General features: G+C 56.4%; 1 protein-coding gene and 1 long non-coding RNA gene across 3 annotated transcripts in view; one reads left to right on the forward strand and one right to left on the reverse strand.

Annotated features, from left to right (window-relative positions):
• Positions 1-25,812, reverse strand: part of GMDS (GDP-mannose 4,6-dehydratase) — a 455,829-nt gene that overhangs the window by 86,206 nt on the left and 343,811 nt on the right. The gene's annotated exons all lie outside the window — the stretch shown is intronic.
• Positions 1,702-4,644, forward strand: LOC116658143. The gene is made up of 2 exons (XR_004313320.1): positions 1,702-3,086; positions 4,139-4,644. It is a non-coding gene; the product is annotated as an uncharacterized LOC116658143 (long non-coding RNA).

Consider the following 25,812-nt stretch of genomic DNA (forward strand, 5'->3'; position numbering starts at 1 on the left):
TGGCCTGGGTGGGCGGGGGTCAAGGGACAGGCGCGCAGAGCCCGGGAACGTGGAGCCCACTGCCCAGCTACAGAGTCCCCACCCCACCTGAATCTCTCTGGGTCAGTTCTGCCCTGGGTGCCGCCAGCCTCGGATGAAGATGGCTGGGTCCAAGCACGACGCCGGCGCCTTGTCGGTCTGCGCGCGTGGGCCCAGCCGGCCGTCAGGCTCCAGGAGGCAGTTCCAAGGGGTGCGGCAGCCCCTGGACCTCGAGCCCCCCAGGAGGACCGCGGCAGCCGAGGAGCACGAGCTCACGGGACGGGCACCGCCGGAGGGGGTGCAGGAGCCCGAGGGGGAGGCAGGGGTTACAGCACGGGGGTGCTCCAGGGAATTCCCCACCTTCTGCTTTTTTTCCCCTTTTTCAGTTTTTCCCATAACCTTCCTTATCTCTTAGAATTATTTAATTGAAGTATAGGCGGCCGACAGTGTGTTCGTTTCCGGCGCACGGCACAGGGACGCGGTCGCAGGTGTACGGCTTCGTTTCCTGCTCCTTACGGTTACAGGTGATCACAAGGTCCGACCCTCCAGCTTCTCAGCCCCGTAGGCGCGGTGACGGTGCGTCCCCCAGCTCCCACGAGGTCTGCAGGCCCGGGCACGCGTGGTATTTGTGATAGGGGTCTGGTGTCCTCTCAGCCCATCCCAAACGTGTCTGCCCACAACATCCTCGTTCACAGAGATCCAGACCTCAACTCAAAGGCCACTCTCCCACTCAGCACTCTCAAAACTGTGCTTGAACAGACTGAGATTTAATCATTCTGCCTTTAATTTCTGGTTGCTAAATATAAAATTCCCCAGCATAAACAGCATACAAGCTTGGTTCCTCTGGGGGGCCAGACTGCTCCTACCAGCCTGGTCGCACCCACGAGCGTCGTAGTTACTTCCTGGATGCTGACTCAGCACCGCCCTTGACTGGAGAGACGCGAAGGGAAGCCAGTTATATTTAAGAAAACGTTTATTGCAACAGTCACATTTGAGCCTAGTGATGTGGAGCGGGGGTGGCTAGAAATTCCACTACATGTGAAAACACAGTAGTTTTTTAGAGACAGTATGCCCTCCACACCGCTGAAAATTAGACCAGAAGCTCCTTCATGCTCTCCAAATTAAAAAATAATAATAATAATAATTCAAGAGTGCTCCTAAAAGTTTGACTCTTTCAAAACCACGCAGACAGTGATGGGAGGTTTTTTTTTTTTTTTTTTTGCGTCTTTATAACTTTAGATGAAATCTAGAAAAACAAGCCTTTGATAAGCTGAATTGATTATTTTCAAAATATTTAACATAATCAAGTACTTAAAAATTCTAAAACACTCCCCCTGCAAAACCAACCAAAACAAACAAAACCTGTAGAGAAGCTCTATGCAGATGACCAGATTCTGAAGAATACACATCTATTTTTGGGGACTACAACTTTCAATAGTCCGACAGGTGTCAGTGACCGCTCAAGATGCGTTAATCACAACAAAAGGCCGTCTACTCCCAGGAGACACCAGCAAGCGCTGACTGGTGCAGAGCCGAGGGGCCATCTTCCCTGCTGGCACCACCCGACGTCTTCACCTTCGTCTCATGTGAATGAACAAGGACTTCATTGTTTCCCTGAACACTAATTTAGTGTTGTGTTTTCTTGCAGTGTCAATGAGTGTCAAAATATTGTTCTTTTAATACATGAAAGTATTTGCATGGAGCTTTATGGCTGATCTCGAGATGTTAGCCAGAGGCAAAACAGAACAGAGTAGCTTCAGTTGGGAAATCTCACTAGCAATGAAAAGCAAGAGGCTCCACCATTCTGCTTTTCTGCCAGTGTTTTTCCCAAGTGCACAGTGGCTTATGTACCCCGCAATTGCAGAAATTGAAAGCAGTCTCAGACACAACAAAACCACGCTCCAGCTCTGCGGCCCAAGGGTTCCATTTCCCTGAAAATGAAACAGAAAGGCAGCATGGAGGGACACAAAAGCGCCAGGAGGAAGTCCCAGGAGCCTGACATGAATTAAGATACAATACTACGTCAGCCAGTTACGGAAAAGCCAAGAAACACAGTGTGCCAGCCGTGCGCGGGGAAGCCCACGGGCGGTTTCTCCGTCACGCCTCTCTGCAGCGTCTCATCACCAAGTGCTCACTGCCTCCCAGTGTCTGCGTTTATCCTTGTCATCAAGAAAACGGCCTGCCACGTTCTCTGTCCCTTCCAGGCCGAGCGTCCACAGCCAGGTGTCGCTGGGCTTTCGGCTCCGCTCTGCCCTTCCTCCCCAGCGATCTTGCCGTTGTGGTTCTGACCGAACAGACACAATGTGCTTTCACAGAAGCCGGGTCCAGCTGACAGTTACTCACCACGAAACTGCGGGGCTGGGCCCGGCTGTGGTCGGGGAAGGGCAGTCCCAGGGCTGGGAGCCGGGACAGGCCGGCGAAGGCCCGCGAGAAACCAGACCAGCCTTTCAAGTCAAGTGCTGGCTTGCAGACGCGTAAGTTAATCAGCTATGAAATAACCACCACAATGTTCTTATTGATCTCGAAGGCTCGTGACGCAAGGCTTGGCGGGGAGAGGAGCCGCGCTCCCTCGGCCTCCAGCCTTCCGAGAAGGAGAGCCGTGGTGTTTACGAAAGAGATGTTCTTGGTGATGGGGCCCCTTCCTGGGAGAGAGCGCATCGTCCCGGAGCTCGCTGGTGTCTCCACCGCCCACACTTACTAAGGGGGCATCAGAAAGCCTGCTGATAACATCTCAGGACTGAATCCTCCTCCGCGAGGCACAGGGTAACACTGGTAAATTGTTTTTAAATCAATGTTATTGATTTAAGAACAGCTACTGAACATTCGCTCCAAAAATCATAGATTAATTTAAGAACCTGGTCACTTTAAAGTGGTATTCAGTGTCCTTTCACTGCTCTTGTACGTGAGCCAGCGTGAGTCACACTTTCTGCTCAGCCGACACCGAGCCAGCAGCTCCCACTTCTGCTGCGTCCCTTCTGAAATCGCAGAGGAACAGCAAGCGGTGAAGGTGACCTGTGGGCAGAGCTGAGGGTCGCGCTCGGGTGCTGCCTGCCCAGACCGGAAGGCAGGTGAGGAGCCCTTCTCGCTGCGCCCCGCTGTCGGGGCGTCTTCGACTGAATCCTCATAAGCAGAAGTGAGAAAGAACAAATCCAGTTCAGAGTCCAGTGAGACCACCAGGCAGTGGGCCGGAGAGCCAATGAACTGGGCCCCTCGGGAAATCCGGTCGCCAGGCCCGGGAGCCCATACCCCGGCATCTCCCCAGGGCTCAGCTGGCTGCCTGGGGGGCAGTCCCCCAGACGCCGAGGGCCTGGCGGGTGAGGGGTGGGCGTGCAGCTGCACTGACAGCTGGCCCTGCTCCCAGCCCCCACCTCAGACCGCTGCTGGCCCGTGTGTGACCCCCGACCCCACGACAAGCAGGGGCGGAAAGAGAAACCGAGCCTCGGGCCTCCCCCAGGGAGCTGATGGCACAGAACGACTTGCCAGGGGAGAGAACCTCGCTCTGCATGAGCTGCTGTGCCTCTGACTCAGTGCTGGGTCAGGACCCCCGAGAAAGGGATGGATTTCGGGCGTTTGCATCTAAGAAGGAAAAGGGTCCCTGGCTGGGGGCACAGATGTCCTGGTCACCAGCGGAAACTGCATCCCCTGCTGAGACCCCTGCTCTTCGTGGCACGGCTGCCGGTCGGGAGGGTCTGAGGGAGCGGGGCCGGCACCCGGGGCCGCCGCTCCCCGTCTGATGCAGCTCCTCCTGCCAAGGAAGTGAAGGAGCCAAGGGAAAAGGGTGGTTTGAAAAAGGAGACACTGTTTCCAGCAGCACCAGGGGCCCAGGAGCCCTTCCTGGGATGGGCTGCGCACCCTCCTACAAGGTGAGGCGACTCCTTGAAGCTGAGCCTGTGGTGGGAGGCCCGACACGGAGCACCCTCGGGAGGGACCGCCACCAACACGCAGAGGCCCAGGTCCGGGAGTCACAGCCTGCCTCAGGTCCGGCTTCCCAGGTGACGTGTTTGGACAGGAAGACGGGTGGTCACAGTGTGATGCAGTGAAGAGAACTTGGACAGAAGTTCTGAGACGCCGGGCTGGTCACCTCAGACAAGTCACTAATTCACCCGCAATTTTCTCGCAGGTTACAGGGTTGGGTCCCGGCTGGGTCAGCTCTTGAGAGCACGCTGTGACGTACTGAGCGCTGCTGCGACCGTAAATGATGACATTGCTGGAGAAGGTCCTGGGTTGATGCCCAAGAGGTCAGAGTCCGCAGCGGCCGCCAAGCTGCGCGCGGCAAGTCCACGGCCTGTTGTCTTACTCGCCATGAAAACACAGCGTTTCTCAGACCACTGATTCCTTCAGAAATGTGCTTTAGAACGGAATCCGTGGCTTCAGCATTTCCATCCTGAAGAATTTCTGATTCCTTGCCCGAAGTAGTGTCGGTTATAGTCAAGTTTTGAAAGAGCATTAAAAGCCTGGTGATTTATGTATTTGTCTCACACGTGGGGCTCTGCTATTTCAGGAAACTAAATCTGCGCTAGACGGGGGAGCCTGAGCTCATTTCTGCTAGAGACTGACCTTCATCAGTTGGGGTTAATCGTGTTCCTTTGTGCAAAGCTGTACCCTAAGCAGTCAACAAGGTGTTGACAGAAAAACAGATATTTTTCCAATATTTTCCAATGAAGTAGAAAAACCCGTAAGTGGAGCCTGAACTGAGGAGTGATCAGAAGATTCCAACAAATGAAATCTTAAAACAAATAAACAAGCCAAACCCTTTAAAACACATCAGTTAACTGGAGATTGTGCTTTTTGGAACTGGATTCCAAATTAAGCACAATAATAGGTCTAATGCCATCTTTTGTTCACAGCATTGTCCTAATTATCTTGGTCTGAATGTTTCCAAACCTCACTGTTTATTTTGGCAAAAGGAGCTCCCACGTCCACCGCCTCTCTTCCCAGAGCGGGGCTGTGTTAACAAGGAGGCGAGTGGGCATACGGCCCATCAACAGGCAGCAGGAAGGCTGTGGTCTGAGAAACCCCCCCGGACAGAGAGACAGTGACCCGGAGGGTGGCTCAGAGCCCCGAGAAGCACTCACCTGCCGTGGTTTTGAAGAAAATCACCGGAAGGACTTCCCTAACACGTCTCCCGAAAAGAACGTAAATTTCATCATCTTATTTTACAGATGGAGAAACTGAGACGTGCTGGATGGGAGGCGACCTTCAAAAGGTCATGCGGTGGCAGAACGGGGAACAGAAGGCAGATTTCCTGACCACCCTGCCGGTTTCCACCCGGTCCACCCCGTCTAAATGCAATGGCAGAGGCCGAGTGTGACCAGCAGTCCCATGAAAACACGCCCTGTGCCAGATTCTCTCCAGCGCCCAAGACACCCCCGGCGAGGGGAAGGCTCATGGCCCCGCACCCTCTGGACACATGCTGGTTTAGGAGGCAGAGCGTGAGCGGCCCCAGCAGGGCGCCCAAGGCTCAGCACGGGAGCCCCCTCCTTCCCACTTTGCAGCCTGACACCAAGGGGTCTCTGCAGCATCCCTGGGTCCCTGGTGAACGGCTCTGCTCCGGACGTCAGGGGCAGACACCCTCCACGGCGGGGGTCCAACCAGCCACCCGCACAGACCCGCGGCACCTCGTGAAAACGATGGCGGTGCAGTGGGGGTGACCGCTGGGAGGGTCCCTGTCTTCAAAACGGGATCTCTGCACAGAACTCGAAGATTCGGTTACATCCTCCCTGAGAGCATCAGCAAGTCCGACTCTGTGGTCACATTTTTGACAGAGAAACGAGGTAAGACGGGAAACCCAAGCAGATGTGAAGTAAATCACTGCAAACTGAGCAGGAGAAGGTCACGGGGCCTTGCAGACAAGGACACAGGGCCCAACGCGATGCTCCAGAGACGGGCCTGGCACAGGGCCCACGCCCGCCTTCCAGGACAGCCGCCTTCCTGGGTCTCCACGCAGGACGTAAGGCATCTGAGAACCATACTGTGAGTCAGTGGAGAGATGACTGTAATATTATGTCTGCTTTTATCCCCAAACTAGGAGTGACTTTCCAGTGAACAAAAGCACTTTACTTTGAAAAGTGATTTCTCTTTTAACACAGCAGTGGAGGGAGGGTCCCAGGCAGGCTGGCGATGCCAGTGCCTTCAGGAGTGCCGGCTGGGTTCGCCCGGGTGGCCTGCAGGACCTCCCCCTGGCCGTAGGGGCAGCGAGCCCTCCTGTGCAGGAGGACAGTTCCCGTTCGGGGATGTTGGAACCAGTCTCTCCGGCTCTTCTGTTATTTTATATAAGAGAAACTGTACATCTGAAATGCTAAAAACTAAGGATTATGTTTTTAAAAACTCTCAAATTGTAACTGTTAGCTAAAACAATAAATAAATAAAACATCGCCTGGACTAGGAACAAAGCACACCAGTGGTCCAGCTCGTGAGATGACTTGAGCACAAACTTGAGCAAGGCCCTTGCGCCCTTCTCCGCACGCCGCCACCGCAGGACGCGCTGAGCTCCACTCAGGTCACGAGCAAGCAAAACGGACGAGCCAGGAAGTGCAGCTTCTTGGTTTGTTCACAGCATAGCTGCCACATTTAAGAAGACACTCGCTTCCCACTTTTTCTGAAATTCTTGATATAGGAAATGCAAACCACAAAGAGAATAGACTTTTCAAACCAGAAACATTTTCCAGTACCAGCCCCCCTCCCCCCGGCAGCTGGCCCCAAATGTCACTGAATACACAAGAGAAGACACCCGTTTGTAAAGCAGCTAATACCAACCCAGAACAATTAGTCTCAGAGCTCCTGGTTAAGAAGAACCACCACCACCCTTGTATTTCAGTCGTCAAAGTCAGGGAATCATTATTTGTGGAATAAAAATGCCAGTTCATCTAAAGTAGATCTGGAGTTCAGAAAAAATTAAAAAGGCCAAGCAAAATCCAGCACAGCTCCCCAGGCTCTTCCACCTCCCTGCACGCACTGCAGACAACCACACGGGGACAGAGGGCCTGTCCTCGGCCTCCCTGGACGTCTCGGAGTGGCCGCCTCTCCCAGTCCCCAGACTGACCCCCGCGAGGAGCCAGACGGGCTGAGAGAGACGTCAGACAAGTGCTGAAAGGCGACCTGAGCATCTGGCAGTGAGTCCGGGGCGAGTTTCTCTGCAAACTCTCTGGGGGCTGCTGGTCTCCAGTTTCTCAGGAATGTCTAATGCACCCAGTCCCTCTCCGGAGAGGTCAGGGAAGCCTGTGACAGCCCCCAGGGCATGGCCTGGCTAAATTAGCAGGAGTAACTCCGGACTCTCCTCCAAACATGAAAACACAAGGGAGAGAATTTCATTAAAAGCAGAAGTCGAGATGATCCGAGTTAATCCCGGCTCTCAGCTGCTGTAGAGACGTCCAGCGTCCATGCTTGGGGACAGAGTTCACTGACGACAGCGCGGCCACGCCAAGTGTCCTTCTGACCTCGGCTGACCAGACCCCAGTCCCACGGCAGAGGTAAAAAGTGGGTGTAGCGCTGTTAAAAATAAGTATTCAGCCTGTTTACGTGTTACTATATGAAGCAGTAAGATCCTGAGGTCAAAAATAAACATTTCAGTACCTCAGCCTTTAAATATCCTCTCAAATTGGGAAACGGGAAACTTCAACAGGTAACGCGAGTCATCCACCATGTGTATGTGCGCAAACACGGGAACGCCTGGTGTCCGCTCGGCAGGGCAGGCGGTGTCGCAGGGACACGCCGTCGTGTAGCTGCAGGTACTGGAGAGAACACGCGGTGAATGTTGAGGACGACGGTGTAACTACTGAGATGCGGGCAAAGAGTGCAAGGACGCCGTTTCGTCCCTTGCTCCTAGCACTTTCATTGGAAGGCGAGCTCTAACAAAGGTGTGAAAGCAGCCTGGCTACAAAACGTGACCAGTGAAACGTGGAAGGATTCAGCCTTGCGGCACTCGCTGGCGCCCTCCTGCTTCAGCCAAAGAAGTGCGATGCTGACCAACTGTTTGATGAATAAGGGTTTCTCATTAGCTCCTAAACCACAACGTGCAGTGTTTGCTTTGATTTAAAAAATCTTTTGTTTCTTGAGAATATTTGCAATCTGTGACGTTGGCTCTTCATAGCTGTCATACACTGTTACTCATCCACTGACATTTTGCAGACTGGACGTTATGCTGGGCACTTTTAAACGTTTCTGTGCACCTTTAGGCATTTTCCCTTTGCATTCCGCGTGCTGTGCCCTGATTTACTGGAGGAGATAGGAGGTGCAGAGCACTATGCCCCGGAGGAGGAACGGCGGCTTCCTTGGATTCCACCATGTCCTGCTGTTACAGCCACGTGCTCAGCGATGAGGATTATGTGCTAGAATATTACACTTTACATCAGGTTGCCTACCCATGTGATTAGGTCCTAGAAAAGCCCTGCGCTGACCCGGTGGTTCTGTGTGACGCACCTCCAGTGACCTCACAGTGCCGACGGGTGCCAGCAGGACACGGTCTCCCACGGGCCTGCATGCGGTTTACAGGGGGAGGGACGGGACCCCGCGAGCGGGAGGCCTGCAGTGCCGTTGGCGAGGAAACAAAACTCCTGAATGTCAAAAGGTGGGTTTAAACACTCTCTCAAAGCTGGGGAAATAAAACACTGGAGACTGTGAAGCGTGAGCTGTATTCAAACTGAGGCTATGAGCAGACAAACAGCACAGGAACACAGGGCTGGACTGATGGGGTCGCCCCAACTTCAGCCTTTTCTTTAACCCACCACGGGCATTTCCAAGATGGCAGGTGGGGCTCAGTGACCCCTGTGGCTCCAGGACGGAGCCGCTGACTGGCCGACGGGAAGACTGAAACCCAACCGTCAACCTCATTAGGTTTAAGCTCTAACAAACCAAACTCCATTTGCTCAGACGTGACATCTCGGCAGCCTTTAGGTAACACAGAGGTTATTAAATCTAGCTTTCTGATGATTTGGTCTCTTATGAATGCTAAATAAAACCTCAGAATATTTTGGGCTGTCTGCTTAATTTCGTAAAGCAGTGATTGTTGCCTTTGCTGGGTCACGAAGCTGGTGAGCAATCAGGAGGGTGCCTTCCTCACGGGAGACACACGTGGGGGCCTGCACAGGGCACACCTTGGCAGGGTTTACGAGAGTCGCAGACGTCCCTCGAAGGCTCTCTTTGGCCGAGAGGTGAGAGATCCCTGACCCACGGGGACAGCACACGGTTCCCCTCGCCTCTCGCTCGCTCGCTCGCGCCGCCGTCTGGGTCACAGTCACTGAAGGCCAAGCTGGGGGTGGGACGCGAGGCTGGGTGGGGCGCGGAGAGGGAAGGGGTGGGCCCTGCAGGGGAGAATCCGCGCTGAAGTGGAGCAGACGGGGGTGGGCCTGTCGGCGCAGCCGGGGCGCCCTGAGGCCGGCAGCCTCCCCGTCTGGTCCCGAGCCCCTGACGGTGACCCCAGCCCTGGGAGCGAGACAGCGGGCGTGAACAGTGCTTTCTTTGTCCGGCAAACCACCATACAAACGTTAGCTGTCGGGTGTATGAAGTCAAGCTTGCCTTCCCGTTCTGAGAGCCGACCAGTGGGCAGGAAGCAAGAATCGCCCCGGGAAGGGGACGTGGGAGGCAGACCTGAGCAGCAGCGTCGCCGTGCTCTTCTCGGTGAAGGAAGAAGGCGTTTACCAAAAGCTTCCCGTCAACTGTTTTGAAAGTTCTAAAAATGATGATCCTTTAAAAATAAAGCTGTCAAGGTAACGAACGAAGATGTGTTTGCTACAGCTTGAAGCCCAGGGCTCTGACTTAACACATTCTTTATGAGGGTCATACAAGATACATGAATAAAATCAACTGAAATTAAACAGGCATCATCAATAAAAGGTCTCTGAGACACGGCCACGCTGAAACTCACTCACTTCTGTGCCTCGTGTGCCAAGTCCCCTGCCCCCCCGGCCCTCAGACACTCTGTTCTTTTGGAGCAAAGATATCTCAGCCTGAAAATGCGACGACTCTGCGGCTGGTCAGCTGCGAGGCAGCCAGATGAACCACGAACCGGTGTCATCCGCGTCCCATGGAGGCCGGCTCCTCTCCCCCCCAGGTTAGGACGCAGAGAGACGGTGAGGAAAGCCGGGGCCCGGACAGACCCTGGCCGGCAGCCCAGCTCTGCCGCTCAGTGTCCAGGGCACTGGGCAAGTCGCTTCAACTGTCGAGTAAGGGCGACATGCCTCTCCTGCAAGCCTTGAAGCAAGACACGAGGAAACGAGCGGCAGCGTGTGTAAGAGCGGCTGGCCCACGGAGCAGGTCAGTGAGATGGCGACCACCACGCATCTGCACGAGGATGCCCTCCGCTGAGTAAGCCAGGGGCACGTGCCCCGCGGCGACCCAGCCCGCCTGCTCGGGGCACATGCTCACAAATGCCTCCCGAGGCGCACACGACTCTGAGCTCAACCGGCAGGCGTACGGCTCCCCCTTCCCCCGAGAGCACCAGGGAAGGGAGACGCTAACTGGCTTGCGGGAGTCACTCAGCGGCCGGCGCAGAAGGGGCTCAAAGGAGGGCTGACAGCTCCGTCCCCTCTGGTGCGTCCGGCCGGGGGGGCATGTCTGTTACAGCGACTGCCGGTCCCTCACGACACACTAATACCGTACACATTCCAAAGGGCAAAGAGGAGCGACTGGGAAGTGTGATCGCCTAACAAGGAGGCGGTCAGCCTCAAGAGCAGCTTGAGAGCCACAGGAAGGGAAGACAGACGAGGCCAAGAGCAGCCCGACCCGGACACCCGTGACTTCCTGAGGGGGGTCTCGCGGACCAGAGGAGGGGCGCCAGGTGCACACGGCCCCCGGGCATCTCCAGAATCTCGCGTTACTTTCAGTCACTGCAGCGAGGAAAAAGGGGGGGAAAGGCAGCGTGCCGAAGACCACCGTCAAACCCAGTGCGCTGTTTTACCCCCGAGGGCAGGGCAGGAAGGACCACACTGAGGGGAAAGCAACCTGCATCCTTCCGCCTGGATGGGGACGCTCCTGCGGTGTGTGCAGAGCGATTCTGATGTCTGTGACTTTCCTGAAAGAAAAGGCGTCCGAGCTGACCTTCTGACTCTGCGAGGCGACCTCTCAAACACGGACAGGGCCTTGGGAGACTCCCAGGGCCCCGCGCCGGGACTGCCCCCGGGGCGGCTAGACTCTTCACAGATTACACTTAGCTCCTGAAAGAAAGCGGCTCAAGCAGAGTCAGGGAACAGGGGCACCCGTCTGGCGCACAGCGGGATCCCCCGTCTGGTGCCAGGTGGTCTAGACTGACAGCCCTGAAGGATGCCCTGTCACCGGCCTGGGTCCCTGTGGACCTGGACAGCAGGCTGGTGGCTGTGGGGAAAGGCTGACGGGGAGGAGCTGGTCCAGGTCTCCTACGCTCCCGAAGAGAAAGCTAGAAATGAAAAGAAATATTCTTTATTTCTTCTAAACGCCTCTGCTGGTGGTAGCTGGTCAACAACCAGTTTGTGGAAGGATTTTACTGACAGCACTGCCTCCATACTCCCACTTGCTGTCCTCGGGATTCAGCCAGGGTGCATGTTTCAGAGAAAATAGGAGGGACAGGGTTGCACGGGGAGCCTGGGTCAGCCCTAGCTGGGACCATTACCAAAAAGTGGCATCGTCTTTCTTTGGGAACGGCAGTGACCGAAACCCCTAACTGTAAACCTTGGGCTCATGCAGGAGGTTAAGGCAAAGGCCTGGGCACGACCTCGGCTCTGCCCGGGCGGCGCGCGGGACTCAGGGGAAGTTCAAGGGGAAAAGCAGAGCCGGGACTCGATACTTCGTGCGTTTAGGGCAGTCTGGAAGCACCGAGGGTCCACTCTGTTAGCTTCAGGACACGTGCACTGTTTGAGAGAAACAGCTAAGTTATCCGGGTTAACCGAGGACTCTCAATAGTTACAGTGGCCCCTGGTAAGCAGCGGCGTCAACTGAAGTAACAGTTCCTCAGACTTGACTCCGTTCCTTGAATGCCGTGGTGACGGGAGGCCTGTCTGTCCGTGGCTCCGAGTGTTCAGGGCTCTGCAGGGTCGGGAGGGGCGGTGCCCAATGCTCACCTGTGCTAAACCACCTCAGCCAAGGGCTCTGGGCACCTCCGAGCCACAGCAAGTGGCGACAGAGGACCAGCACCCTGGCAGGCGCGTGACAGCAGAGGGACGTCCGAGCACACCTGCCAGTGACATCTTCGCAGCCCCGGCAAGGGGACCAAGCAGTTCACCCTGGAATGGGTCAGCAGGTCGACTCAGAACTCGTGGTCAGCAGCTCGGACAGCTCCCGTGGACGGCGCCCAGTTCTCAGCCAGCGACGGCGAACTATGAACTGCAGGGCTCGATTCTTCTTGAGGGAATGTGGGAAATAAACCCCGTCAAGGAAGTCCCATCTCATCCCAAGAATGAGTTAATATGAGTCTCCTGGGGGAGGATTTAGACGATTTCAACACTAAGAAGTGCAGCTTGTTCTCAAGAAACATCAGATCCATTCAGAGCTGGCCTTTATCTTAGAGCCCAAATATCTATTATTAGGGCAAAGGCTCAGACCGCTGGACACAACACATTTTTGAAAACCAGGAACTAGACTGCAGTCTTCGAGCACCGGCTTCAGCTGGAAGCACAGAAACGCCTACAGCCGCTCAGAGTCAATACCAGCGTAACACAGAACTAACACGAGGAAACCTGAAGGAAGGCCGTGGCCGTTGTCGTTTCTTGCAGAATCCCCAAAGAACACCGAGCATGTCGGAGGCAAGGCCTCAAAAACACATCAATCAAAGCCCTAAGGATGAACCTCCCGCGTCTCCCCTCAGCTGCACTGTTCGCACGCGTAGAACGAAGGACAGGACAGTGTCTGCTGTGGGACGCAGACGGTCTCAGCTCACTGGTGCCTCAGCAGCCCCGCGTCGCAGGGCTGAGCCTCCCCCTCCGGCGGAAAGAGCATCTTGGTTGCAGCATCTCCCTGAGGGCCTTCTGCACGCAGGGAGGACACGCAGAGTCATGAGCTGGTGCAAGATAAGGAGCAGGTCCCACAAGAATGATGAGGGCCATTCCTTCCCAGCTGCAGACAGTTTTCATATTTTGTGAAACAAAGCATGACGCAATCTCTCACTAGGCCATTAAAGTGGATCAGGGCCCGTCAGCATCCCCCAGCGACGGCCGTGCGTCAGTGTGCAGACACAGGCCAACACGGACGTAAACACACACACACTCTGCCCGTCTGTCTCCCCAGAAATCTAGAAGGACGTTTCAAGCTGAGGTTCACGCTGGAAACACGTGTGCAGCAGTTCTGGTTCAGAGAAGCACGGATCTCACGGCAGCTGGAAGTGACCCAAACTCAGGAAGGAATGGTTTCCACAGGTTTCCTTACGGAGAGTAGATTTTCACACTGGTCACTGCAGCTGTCCAGTGACTGCCAGCCACTGTGACCGGACCACGTGTAAGAATGAAGACCTTGGATGACCTCTGACGGCAGGAGGGAACCTGAGTTTCAGGGAGCGGAGGGGGAGCAGCCAGTCGGAGGCAGAGCCACGACTCACTACGGAGGGATTCCCTGGGGACCCGGCAAGCAGCCTGCCCGTTCCTGGCGGCAGGGACAGGGGACGGGGGCTTTCCACGCCGAAGCTGAGGGCACTCCACGGCCCCTTGTCTCTGGCTCCTTCCAAAGGCAGGTCTTCTAAAGACAATCCTTTAATTAAAATCCATAACACCTAAGATGATTATGAGAATACATAAAACAACTCAGGGACCCAAACCTTCAAGAGAAGAGGTAGAGACCCCCCCGGTCGGCAAACGCCTCCGCGGGGTGGGGGTTTTACGGGGAGGCCCAGGGCCGTCTCGGTGCTCCCACCTCCCTCCAGCCCACAATGGCCTCACCTCCACCCACACAAGGGCCGGGACCATGTCAGCGCCAACTAACACAGCCACTGCCACTCCCTGTGCGGCTCCGGCCCAAAGGGCACCTTTGTCTGTTAGAGAAGGTGGCCTTTCCTTTCATTCTGTGGAAAACCTGTACTCGCGCGTCACAATCTGACACTCCGCTGCCACCTGCTAGACGCCCAGCACCACGGCCTGCAGATCAGCGCGTCCGTCAGCACGGCGCCACGCCGGCCGCGAAGGGCCTGACCCCACTGTGCCCCGGAGCCCCTTAAGCTTGTGTTTACCAGACCCCAAACACATCACGTCTGAAGCCTGCACGTGGATGGCAACTCAGTGCCAGCCTGACGCCCCGTCCAGGACTCTGGGGGTGGGAAGAGGCAGCACCCTGTCAAATGCGCCCCCGCCGCCCTGACATGAGGGACAGGAATGGCCCCCGAGGGCCTGCGTTGTGTGTGAGTCAGAATATTGTTCTCCAGGACTGGTCTACAGAGAGCTGTGCCGCGTCTTCAAAAATTTGACCGCTCGATGGTCTACACACTGGGTATTTTTTCTTCATGTTTCTAAACTGAATGTTTGTTCTTTTCTATCTTTATGGTGAAAAGAAAACGGGGAGGGGAGGCGTGGGGTGTCAGGGCAGTGTTCTGCTGGGAGTGCAGCGGGCTCTGCCACTGCCCTGCACGGACCCGGCACGACCCGGACCCGGCAGCACGCCCCGCGCAAGGGGATGCTACCACGGCGGCGCTGAGTGAGCACCATTTCTCAATTCCTTCTGCATTTGGAAAGTCATGGGGTAGTGGTTGCCTCTCTTTAAACAAATGTTGTTAAAATACGGAGAGTCCCACTTAAAACTAAGGTGTTCCTGTGGTCACAGAGCACGACACCTGCCCGGCGCTGGGGGCCTCGGGGCCTCGACGCTCATCCTCCAGCGGGCAGCGGCCCCTCCCAGGAGGCACGTGGCCCTCTGGCTCCAGCTCAGGCTCCGGGTCACAGGTGGCACCGAACCGAATCCCCAGAGTGCTCGCATCAGCCTCCAGCCCCGGAGCCTGGTAACAAGGACAACCAAACAGAAGGGGCAAGACTGACTCCTTCCGTCGAGGTCCGCGAGGTCGCGGCCCGGCTCCGGGTCATCAGCCCAACAGCCGAGGAGGCACCAGCACGGACTGTCTGCAGGGTCACCTGGCCCAGGTCACAGACTCCAGTACCCCTTCCCTGGGTCGGCCCAACGAAGATAAAGCCCGCCCCGGGGACCCCCACCACAGGCCAGGTCCCGGCCGCATGCCCCCCCCGCCCCCACCCTCGCGGGGTATCCACGCGGGCGGCACCCTCCTGTTTGACGGCAGAAGAAGTGAGTTAGACGCAGCCTATGCTAACGCCACACAACCCGCACCAGCTGCGAACAGGCCCTCCTCAAAGGCCACGTCCTTTCTGCGTCACCACACCGCGTCCTCGAAGCGCAGGCTGCCCTGGGAAATGCACCAAACTTTACAGACATTTTGGTGTGGCAATTCTAGGAAGAAAAACAATCTGTGTGTACTTTTGTTTTATACTATTTCTACATTTCTTTTTGATGTCGTTCCAAATGTATAGCTGAAGGCTGAGGTCACCTTGTTTTGGGAAACTTAAATACACACACACATACGCACACACACACGTACACACGCATATATGCACACTCACATATGCATACATGTGCACACACACGTAAAGACACAGACATGCACACATGCATACACACCCACACAATGCACGCACACATGCACATGCATTTACACGTGTGCACATGGATACACACATGCACACAATGTACACAGATACACACATTACACGTGCGTGCACACACACTAAACATGCACACACACATGTACACATGCACGTACACATGCACACACACACACATACGACCAGCAGTCGTAGTTTTCCCAGATGACAATGACATGAACGTTTCTAGGAAAAGGGGCGTGCAGAGCGGGTGTGCCCCTGAAATGCAGCGCGGGCACTGGCACCATGTGTGGGGACGGGCCTGGAGCGTCCGCAGCTGCTCTCTGGACGCAGCTCACAGGCCAGAACAGCTCTGGGGAGCTGCGCGGGGACAGCACGGGGACACAGAACGCCTTCCCGCGTAAACCACAAACTGTCCTCTCCGGCTGCTCGCCGTGAATAATGAAGCAGGGAATTCAAAGCTTTAAACCTGTTAAAGGAGCAATATTAAGTTTGGTATAAATATAGCTGAAATAATCCAGACAGTTTTATGACCTTACACCCCAAATAAAGGTGAAACGCTGAATTCTTTCCCTAGAAACAGCGGTAAACACAGCCAACAGATGGAAGAGCTGAGTGGAAATTTCAGTAAAGGAGGCCACAAAGAAGCGTTTGTCAGCTCAGGGGTGCACGCTTTAAAACAAGAAGCTGAAAAATGGAACTTTGTTTTATTTTGATAGAGTGCCAAAACAGTGCTGCATTCCTTAAAGAGCGAATAAAGGATCGGGTTAGACTGGCCTTCTCAACACCTCTCCAAAGGCCCCCTTGGGTCTCATTTTGCTGGGATGACTGTTTATATGGCAGGTAAGGGAATAACTCTGCTGGATCCAGTTACAGCCGGGCCTCTGTGACCCCCGGGTCAAAAGAGCAAAGGCAAAAGTGACAACGTAGATAATTGCCTGTTTAGGAGAACGGAATACTGACTGAAGGCAGTGATTAGGGCACCTGAAAGATAAACGAGCTGCGGGAAAGGTCCGGGAGATGGCGGGGCGCTGCCGCGCCGCGGAGCCCGGCAGGAGGGGCGGCTTCCTGACCTGGAACTCACTCTGGCCCGGCTGTTCCAACATCCAAAATAAGGTAGTTTGTAAAACATGCCATAAAACAGCAACGCGGCCCGACGCCCCAAACTGCAGGATCAGAGAAACGTCAGTGACCGTGGCCGTCCGTCCACTTTCAGGGTGGGCTCTGCGGGCCCACACGGGCCCCATGGCCACTGCTTCTGCCTGTCACTGGGGGGAACTTTCCCTTCCTGCCAGCTAGGAAACAGCCCGCTGACGCTACAGTGACCCCAGACGCGTCCGCGGGGCCTGGGCAGTGCAGGCCAGGTTTCCCATTGCTGTGCTGGCCTTTGGAGGGCGGCCCTGTCACCACGCGGGGCCTGCCCTGCCCCCTGCACAGGCCGGTCACCCCGTTTACCAGTCAGGCCAGCCCTCCTCAGGCTGGTCTCCCCGGCGGCCACTGCCGGGAGCCCTTCCGCCCCAGATGCCACCTGATAGGAAACTGGAGGATGGGTGTCCCCTCCCCAGGGTGCCCCTCCGACCCAGGCCCTGCCGACACAGCCCTGCTGACCGCCCCCTGCCCAGTGCTTCTGAGCTGGGCGTCTGCCTCCACAGGAGTTCCCCAAGGCCCAAGGTCACAGCCTGGGACCCTTCCCGGGCCTCCTTCCTCCAAATCCTTTCCAAAAACGACAAAAGAACTATGAGCGACTGAGAAAGCTTCTAGAGGCTACGACCTGGAAGGAAGCTTCCCGACCGGCCCCAGACTTCCGGGAGACACAGTGCACCTGCCCCTGGCGGGGCGTCAGGTGAGCAGAAGCGTGGCGTCTCGCACCTGGACTAGCCCTGTTCAGTACTGCATGCGTCTGTCCCTCCCGCTCGTGGAGGGACAGAAACGCCACTGAGCAGATCCAGGCTCTTCACGTTCTCGGGGGTCCAGACGAACGCGGCTGCCCTGACCAGCCCCGCAGCCCCGCAAGCTCGCTGTCAGGAGTAGGCACATCGGCGTCCCGGAGCAGTTGGACGGTCAGGCCTCCCACCCCGCCGGCCGCCCCACTTCTGGCCTCTTGAGGACATGCCCTCCCAGCAGCCCCCTCAGGCCCCACGCAGAAGCCACGCCTCAGAGGAGCCGGGGACGGATCCCGGATGTGAACCCGGGAGCACACCGCACGCCCCCCGCTCGCAGCCGCTGCCCACACGGACACAGGGGCTGCGAGTCAAAGTCCTGCCTCCTACAGTCTTGCTTCTAGTATCTTTCAAGGTCTCCGTGAGGACCAGGAAGAATCTGAATCTAGAGCAAATGGGACTGTCACGCAGCATCGACGTGGCCCCAGCGACGTGGCCCCAGCAACGTGGTCCCAGCGACGTGGTCTCCCCCACAGAGAGACGAGTGATCTCGTCCAGAGACTCTGGACAGAAGTGCCTCACGGCCAAACGTCTGATTCTCAGAGCTCGGCGATGTTAACTCAGTCCTGGCAAAGAGAGAGTTAGGAGCTACCGGGAAAGAAGGAACACAGGCGAAACGGCCATGTTGATCGAAACGAAATAACATGTTTATTAAACAACGTTATTAAACACGTCCAACGCTCCAGGTACTGTGCTCGCCCGCTGGTCCCATTCCCAGAACCACCCTGTCGAGGAGGCACTGCTGTTTCCCTGGCGGACGGGCGCGGTCAGAGGGAAGCAGGCAGGCTTGACCCGGGGGCCGAGGGCTTGACTGCCCGGCCCCAAGCTCAGAGCCCCTGACAGCCCCGCTTTCCGGAAGGCCAGCCCCGGAGGTTGGACAGGTGCAGCTTCACCGGACTCTGAAATTTTGACGAGGCTGCTGGGTGGCCCGGCGGACACAGGGGGCCTCTCTCCCACTGCACCCGGGGCGCAGCCTGATGAACCTCAGACGAACACGTTTCCGAGGTCAGGAGCCACATGTCCGTTCAAAGTGACTCAAAAGGAGGCCACAGTCCTGCTCCTCTTGGGACACAAAATCCGAAACCAGTCATGAGCTGAAATAACACAGCACACGTAGTGGAGGAGAACGTTTCCTTTTCCCCAAGAAGAGCCGTGACGTTTCACACGGGGGACAGCAGGCCTGCCGGAAGGAATACAAGTTCAGCGTCTTAAGAGGCAGCAAGTGTATTACTGCCGAAAATACACAAAAGAGAGAAATGTGGAAACAGCTACCTGGCAATGCAGCTCGCTGGTTCTCGCAAACACACACACACACACGCACACACACACACGGACACACACACACGGACACGGACACGGACACGGACACCGGCTCTCCGGTCCTTAGCGGCAGAGAAGGCGTTGGTAAGTTAAGGCTGGCTTGGGTGACTTACGAAGTCTTGCCCCTTCCCCCGCGTCTACGGTCAGCCCTGGACTTGTGATAATCAGGTAGGTGGTCAGGCTAGATAGGCCAGTCTTTTAAAAAAAAACCCCAAAGCATGGAAACTTGTCAACTTTAGTCAGAGCCCTGCCACTAGCAAAATACGAGGAAGTTAAATCTGCTGCAATAGAAGTGATACTTCGCACGCTGCAGGTGGACTGTTTATGATTGCCAAGTTAAAAACATTTTCTAAGCATAACGATATGTAACCGAGACCAGGAAAGTTCACTTGTTGGTTTTCACAAGCCTCTGTCCCCGCACCTGCCCGAGGATGTCCAGTGTCTGACCTGAGACGGTCTGGTGCTGAGGGACACCAGGCTGGAGGGGAGCCCAGAGGCCGGTGAGTGGGCAGCGGGACTCGGGGGGACGGGGGTTTCAAAGCAGAGTCTGGGCCCAGGGGGCAGAGACGAGGCACTCGGGCAGGTGGGCACAAGGGGCTTGGGGACCCACTGCTTTGCGTCCTGTGACTGACACCCCCTGCCACCTCTTCAGAGACTGCAGAAGAGAATGAACCCTCTTTTCAGGGCTTCTGTGGGGCTGGGTTTCACTTCTTTTGCACGAGGCTGACCCCATGGCAGCTGAGTTTCCTCTGCGTTACACGTAACACAAACTGATTCCATCGTCAGGTGCCTCACAGACCTGCCTCCACAGACCCGAGCGGCGGATCGCTGCCACACGCCGGCACCGCTTCAGACCGCGCGGCCCTGCTTGAAACATTACTACCCAGGAAACACGCCGAAAGGAAAGGAGAGCTTTCCAGGGTAGTTTTGGTAAAAAAATAATCCGTGTTCCAGCATCAAATATTTTCTAAAGCAGCATAAACAATGACTTTCTAGTGTCACAAGGCAAGGACCAGAATAAATCCCTGCACGGGAAGGCCCGACGCCCCAAGGAGCCAGCCCACTGCTTCCCAGCAGAGGCTCACGTTGGCCAAACGGGGTTGGGGTGTAGTTCACGAAGTTCTCTGGCTATACCAAACCCAGATGCTGTGTAACTGCACAACAGGATTAAAAACACGTTTTTATTTGTGCTCTTAATAAATCTTCAGCACAAAGTATAAAGAACAAAAACGAGCTCTCTGGGTAGTGGGCTAAGAAAAACTCCACCAAGTAGCGGGCAGTCTTGCCAGAGGAGAGCTGGGACGGGGCGTGGCTGGGAGAGGCGGCGTCGCAGGCCTCTTTTCCTCGGGGCGCGTGATCTAGCCCTGACCATGGCGACGGACGCCGCGACGGCGTTTGGCGGAACCCTGTTGCCCTGCAGGACAGCACGGGACAGCTGTGCTCAGGAACACTTAGGGTGAAGTTTGGGCCGTGAAGGTAACACCTCATTCTGGAGAAATCGGTCTCTCAGAGAAGAGCAGGACACTGCTGTGGGGACGCGGCCTGCGAGTGACCTCCGTGGTACCACTGCTTGCGGTCAGGTAACCGCAATGACAAACCCGGGGTCTCAGGGCCTCAGCGCAGCCCGTCCCCTGGAAATACACTGTCACCACAGAGGGGACTAACCTCCAGGTGCCGCAGTGAAAAGAGAGCTAGGTGAAGTGAGTTTTAGCACTATCTGACTTAACCCATCCTGTCTCGACCAGTAATTCACACAACAGTTATGAGACACTGCACACTCGTCTCTTGTCCTCCTTCAAATCCAGCGTCCACGTCACACTATCAGCCATCTCAGTCCAGACTCGCCGGGCTTCAGGCTCAGTGGCCGCAGTCCCGGACAGCCACGCCCAACCAGCACAACCCCTCCTCGAGCCCTGCGTCCTCCGTCCAGCTGGGCATTTAAAGACAGCCTTCCCCGTACTGACTCAGGGACGAGGCCCTCACACCCTAGGGGACTTCCCACCCCTTCACTTCAGTTGGCGGGCAGGAAGGCCCAGAAGGACAGGTCAGTCTGCTCTGAAACACGCACTGGGTGGCCTGGACACGGGGATACCAGGAGGCGCGCTTGGGGACGGGGCCGCTGCCTCCCTGCGCGTGCAGGGAGCCGGCAGGGTCCCAACCTCCAGTTTCTTCCTCACAAGCAGGGCAAACCACATATTCCCAACATCCCGAGACTGCTGGGTTCACCAGACAGGAGAGACAAGCCACACCTTGGTTTGGCGCTCGTGTGGTCTGGGGTCAGTGGACGCAGAGGCCAGCACGTCCACTGGTGCTGGGTGGCCACAGGCCCCCCGCAGTGACGGCCATGGCAGCGTGCTGTGCGGTCTGAACCAGTCCTCTAGTGAATGTCACGGTCACAAGGGCCAAGTAACAGTACCCCGAAGGCGGTGACCTAAAACCACCGTTTATTATGGTCACGAATTCTCTGGGTGAGCAGTGTGGACAGAGGTGTCATCTGGGGCCTCAGGTGGACGACACTCAGGCTAGGGGCTGGACAGCCGTGTCCAGAGGCCCATGCTGACTGCTGGCTGTGAGCCCTGGGGCTAACTCGAGGTTTCTCCGAGGGGGACCACTGGGCCCCAAGGGCAAGCACCCAGGACAGTAGGTCCGGTGGGACCTGTCCCATCTCGGGCCACATTCCGTTCACCGAGCTTCCCACAGAGGCCACCTGAGGGGAAGGTTCTGGAAGAGCCTGTGGGGCGGCAGGACCTGCCACCCTGGGTGACCTGCAGCTTCTCTGGGCTTCAGAAGGGCCCTGTTCTCTGCTCGCCCTCCAACACCCAGTTACTCCCAGGAAGAGGTAAAGACGTCCCTAGAAACAGAGCCAGAACGAGTGCTGACGAGGGAGGTGAGGCAGGGCCAGCAGAGACGGCTCTCAGCCAGAAAGCTGAACCTCTGGACAGAGAGAGATGCTGACACAACGGCGGCTCAGGGGAAAAGCACCCAAGCCAGCGTGCTGCTCACTCAGCCCGACGTCCCAGCGCAGCCCTGGCAAGTCCGCCTAACGATGCCCAGGCCACCCCGTTTATCCTGCACACGACGGCATTGTAGTGACTCCACAGAGGTGCTGTAATAACAAAGCAATAGCCCGGTTCACATCAGCTCACCGAAATCCACTGAATCACAACCATCACTGCGGCTGGTAAGGGCGATTCAGAGACAGGGAGACGGCAGTGAGCCGGTCTAGGACCCGGGCAGAGGGTCCGCGTGCAGTGGAGGCCGCTGGGGGGACCAGGAGGACGGCGGGCTGGGCTGGGCTCTGGGCCGACTCCCGCGGGAGGCCGCGGCTTCGGGGGCAGGCGGGGGATCTCGGCACCTAGGTCCACGCAGCGGGCTTCAGGCTGCAAACCCAGCCCCGGCCCCAGCGGGTCCACGGGGGCCCAGGTGCCGCCCACCCTCCCGGGAGACTGCTTTCTGCTGTGAGTGCAGGTGGTCTGCCCCCCCCCCCCCGGACGAGACACTTACACACCGGAATTATTCCCATAAAAGAAATCTGTCCACAATTTGTGCCATTTTAATCTTCCTGAAAATTTACTACAGAAAGAACAAAAGAATGGCTATCAATTACTCAGAAAGAAAGGAAGGAAGGAAGAAACTGAGTAAGTTGAGTGTCCTGTATGGTGACCAGCTGCAGACGCCTTCGCTGAAGTGTCCCCAGCCTGCGGACGCCCGGCCAGGGGCCCCAGCAAACACAGCCCTGCAGTCACTCATGACTCTCCCAACTCATCTGTGTCAAAACAAAAGTCTCCCACTTAATAAAAACGAAAGCCTAACAGACTTGAACATTCACAGCGCGTTTTCTGGGTATGTCTTAATCTCCCCCTCGGCTAAGTTACCGTCATATAAATCAGGCCCTTAAATTATCATTGTTATAGTAGCAATAAAAATAATAATAAAAGTACTGTGAGGTCAGAAAGTGTCAGGAACAGTCAGGAAAATGAGAGAGACGTAAAACCAAGTGTAAGAGGCTCGCCAGGGCGGGAGAGTGCGGGCACTGCACCTCCGAGAGCGCGCCTGCAGGAGGTAGCTGCCACCGCTGCTTTGTTTAATGAGTCTCCGCGTGAACCCCAGCTGCCCACCACGTGGTAAGCCCATCCCTGCAAACAGGGGCCCCCTCTCCGTCGGCTGGTCCTGCCAGCCACTCACGGGAACCTCACTTACAATAAGGGAAAAACAGGTCTTGAGATGCTCCCTTGATTTATGGGTTTTTTAAAATGTAAACGTCAATTGGTTGAACTCTGTTTTTTGCAACCAAATTAACACGTGAAGTCTGTAGACCAAAAACGTGACAAAGGCAGGCGAGGAGGCCCTGGGTGCCTGAGATGCCTTCCACCAGAGGAGGAGGTGGAAAGACACTTTCCGAGCTACTAAGGAGAGAACTGAGCCTCCAAAGCAGAAATAGAGCACAAGGAAATTTCACGTCACCTACAGTGGTGGCGGGAGGAGGAGGGCAGTCTTGTCCGGAGTGCCTTCTCAGGACACACACTGCCGGGGGCCTGGTCACCGAGAGGCTCCTGGGTCCGAAGCCCGCCGTGTGCCCAGCCGTGCGCAGCCCAGAGGGGGCGGCAGCTGGGGGCCCAGCCCCACCGTGTGCTCCCCCCGCACCCTGGGCGGGCCATCTCCAGGTCTCAGCCGCCCAGACGTCAAACAGGAATCTTCTTTTTATTGAAGTCGGGTTAGTTTCAGGACTACATGAACTGGAATATTGATACTCAGAGGTCAGAACAGACACTGAGAAAAGGCCAGACGCAGGCTCAGAGCGGAGACCGCTGGTCACGGGGCAGCGACCAGGCGGCCTGCCACCGAGGCCGCGGCGGGGGAGGGATGGGGGACAGGCTGGAGGGCCCGGAGGGAGGGCACACATCCACAGGTGCGGCGTGTGCCCCTGGGGACGCCACTGGGGCCTTCAATGTCTTCCTCAACTGAAAAGCAGGGCGGGGCATGAGCCTGCAAACGGATTCCTTTTTGGGGCGTGGGCCAGTCCATTCCCAGGCAGGGGGGCTGGCGGGGCTGGGGTCTCTGGCAGAAACGCCTGAGGAGATCTGATGGGAACAGCAGGGGAGGAGGCGGAGGTTTCTGACACCTGACCAGCAGGAGGGGAACCGCAGGGCAGGAGGGCACTGGCACCAGCACTCCAGGGGAGGGAAAGCCCTTCAGTCGGGTCCTACGAGCCCCCCTCTAGGGCCAAACACCAGCTCGGGGTGCCGGCTCCACGTGGCTCAAAGGCGCCTGACGTGACTCAGCACCCTGTATTTTAGGTCAAATAACGTTCAAAGCCACACGCTTGACTTCATTAGCTGTCTTAGATTTCTGGGTTTTCTTTCACCTGCCCCCACCCCCGCCCCATTTGTTAGTGCAGAACTGCGACACGATTCGGATAACTCTCACCCTGCCCGCCGGACGGGCCCCCACAGCCCCCAACAAGACTGCCTCCCTCACGGCGGCCACAAGTTTGGGGGCCCTAGGCCGCCGCCATCCTGACCAACCAGCTACAAGACCAGGGGTTCCCATGACGCCCCTCAGGTTCGCGGGGCACTAGAGTGACTCCAGAGCTCAGGAGGGAAGCCCCACACATCAGGACGAGACACAAAGGCACACACGGGGTGGTCCGCACGCTTCAACCCTGACGCCCCCGGGTCCTCAGAACGCAACACCCTCCACGCATCACGCGGCCCCCGGGCAGGAAGCTCCCCTGAGCCGTGGCACCCAGCGAGCACCGGGGCTCGTGACCTACTTGATCTGAACTGCCTGCTGTGTCGCTGAACCTCACCCCCAGCCCCCTCTCCCCACAGGCCAGGCGGCCGGCTGACCTCCCGGGGCTGGAGCCCCAGCCCTCCCGTCCTGGGGCACGTCCACACGGCCAGCCCCGCCCTCAGACGGTCCAGCAGCCCACCGCAGAGAAAAAGGATGCTCCTGTCACCTAGGAAACGCCGAGGGCGCAGAGCCTCCGGTCCAGGAATGGGGGACAAAGCCGAGTCAGATTCTTTATTACATGAGTTAAACAGAGCTGGGCAGCGAAATCTTCTTACCGCATCTGGCTGTCAGCGACACGGCTAAATCACGCTCACATTCAAAAGACAGGCGTATAATCTCACTCCTTTTAAATGACATCATCTGTACATTTATTAGCTCCAATAATTAAAATGACTTTTGATTCACTCTGATATCGTTCATTATTTTTCCCATCTTGTATCCATTAAGATACATTTCTTTTGCTCTTAAATACACATTGCAAAAATTTTACGGCTGCTGCAGAAGTTACTATTTTTCATGAAATTTTCTCCCTTGCTCCTTCTGTGAACAGTCTTAACCTGTCCCACTTACTTGCATCAACGGTGTCACTGCGCGTGTGGCAGCTCAGGAGTGACCCCCAGGGCCGAGGGCTACAGACCAGCCCCTCCGTCAGAAGAGGGACCATCGATGGACAAAGCAGCAGCAGCAGCTCACACTCGCTGACCGTCTTTGGTGCGTCAGGCACCACCTCGCAGCGACCCGGGGGCAGACACTGCGGCGCTCTGTTTTACAGATGAGGACGTCAAGATTTACAGAGATTGGGGAACTCATCCAAACTCCCGCCGCGGAAAGCGGTGCAGGTGGGTTTTAATCTCAGTTGTTTGACACACGCATCTAACTCCTAACTGTCAATGACTTATTTACCTGTTTCCAGGGAGACAAAGCAAATTACCTGTGAAATTTCAAATTTTCCCAAATATCCAGGTTTTCAATAGTTACAGTTATAACTGAAATTAAATTCAAATCTTCTTGGATGAATGTAACAAGGAACGTGGTTTTACGCAAGTGTCAGTCCCCCGACAACACCCCAGATGCCTGGGATTAAGAGTAGAGGAGCTGTTTGCTCACCGCTGGCCCCTCACTCCCCGAGAGCTGGGCTGCATGACAGCCCCCCAGCGTGTCCTAGCCCCTAACTGTGAACATGC

The sequence above is a fragment of the Camelus ferus genome, chromosome 20 (assembly GCF_009834535.1).
Source record: "Camelus ferus isolate YT-003-E chromosome 20, BCGSAC_Cfer_1.0, whole genome shotgun sequence".
Lineage (NCBI taxonomy): Eukaryota > Metazoa > Chordata > Mammalia > Artiodactyla > Camelidae > Camelus > Camelus ferus.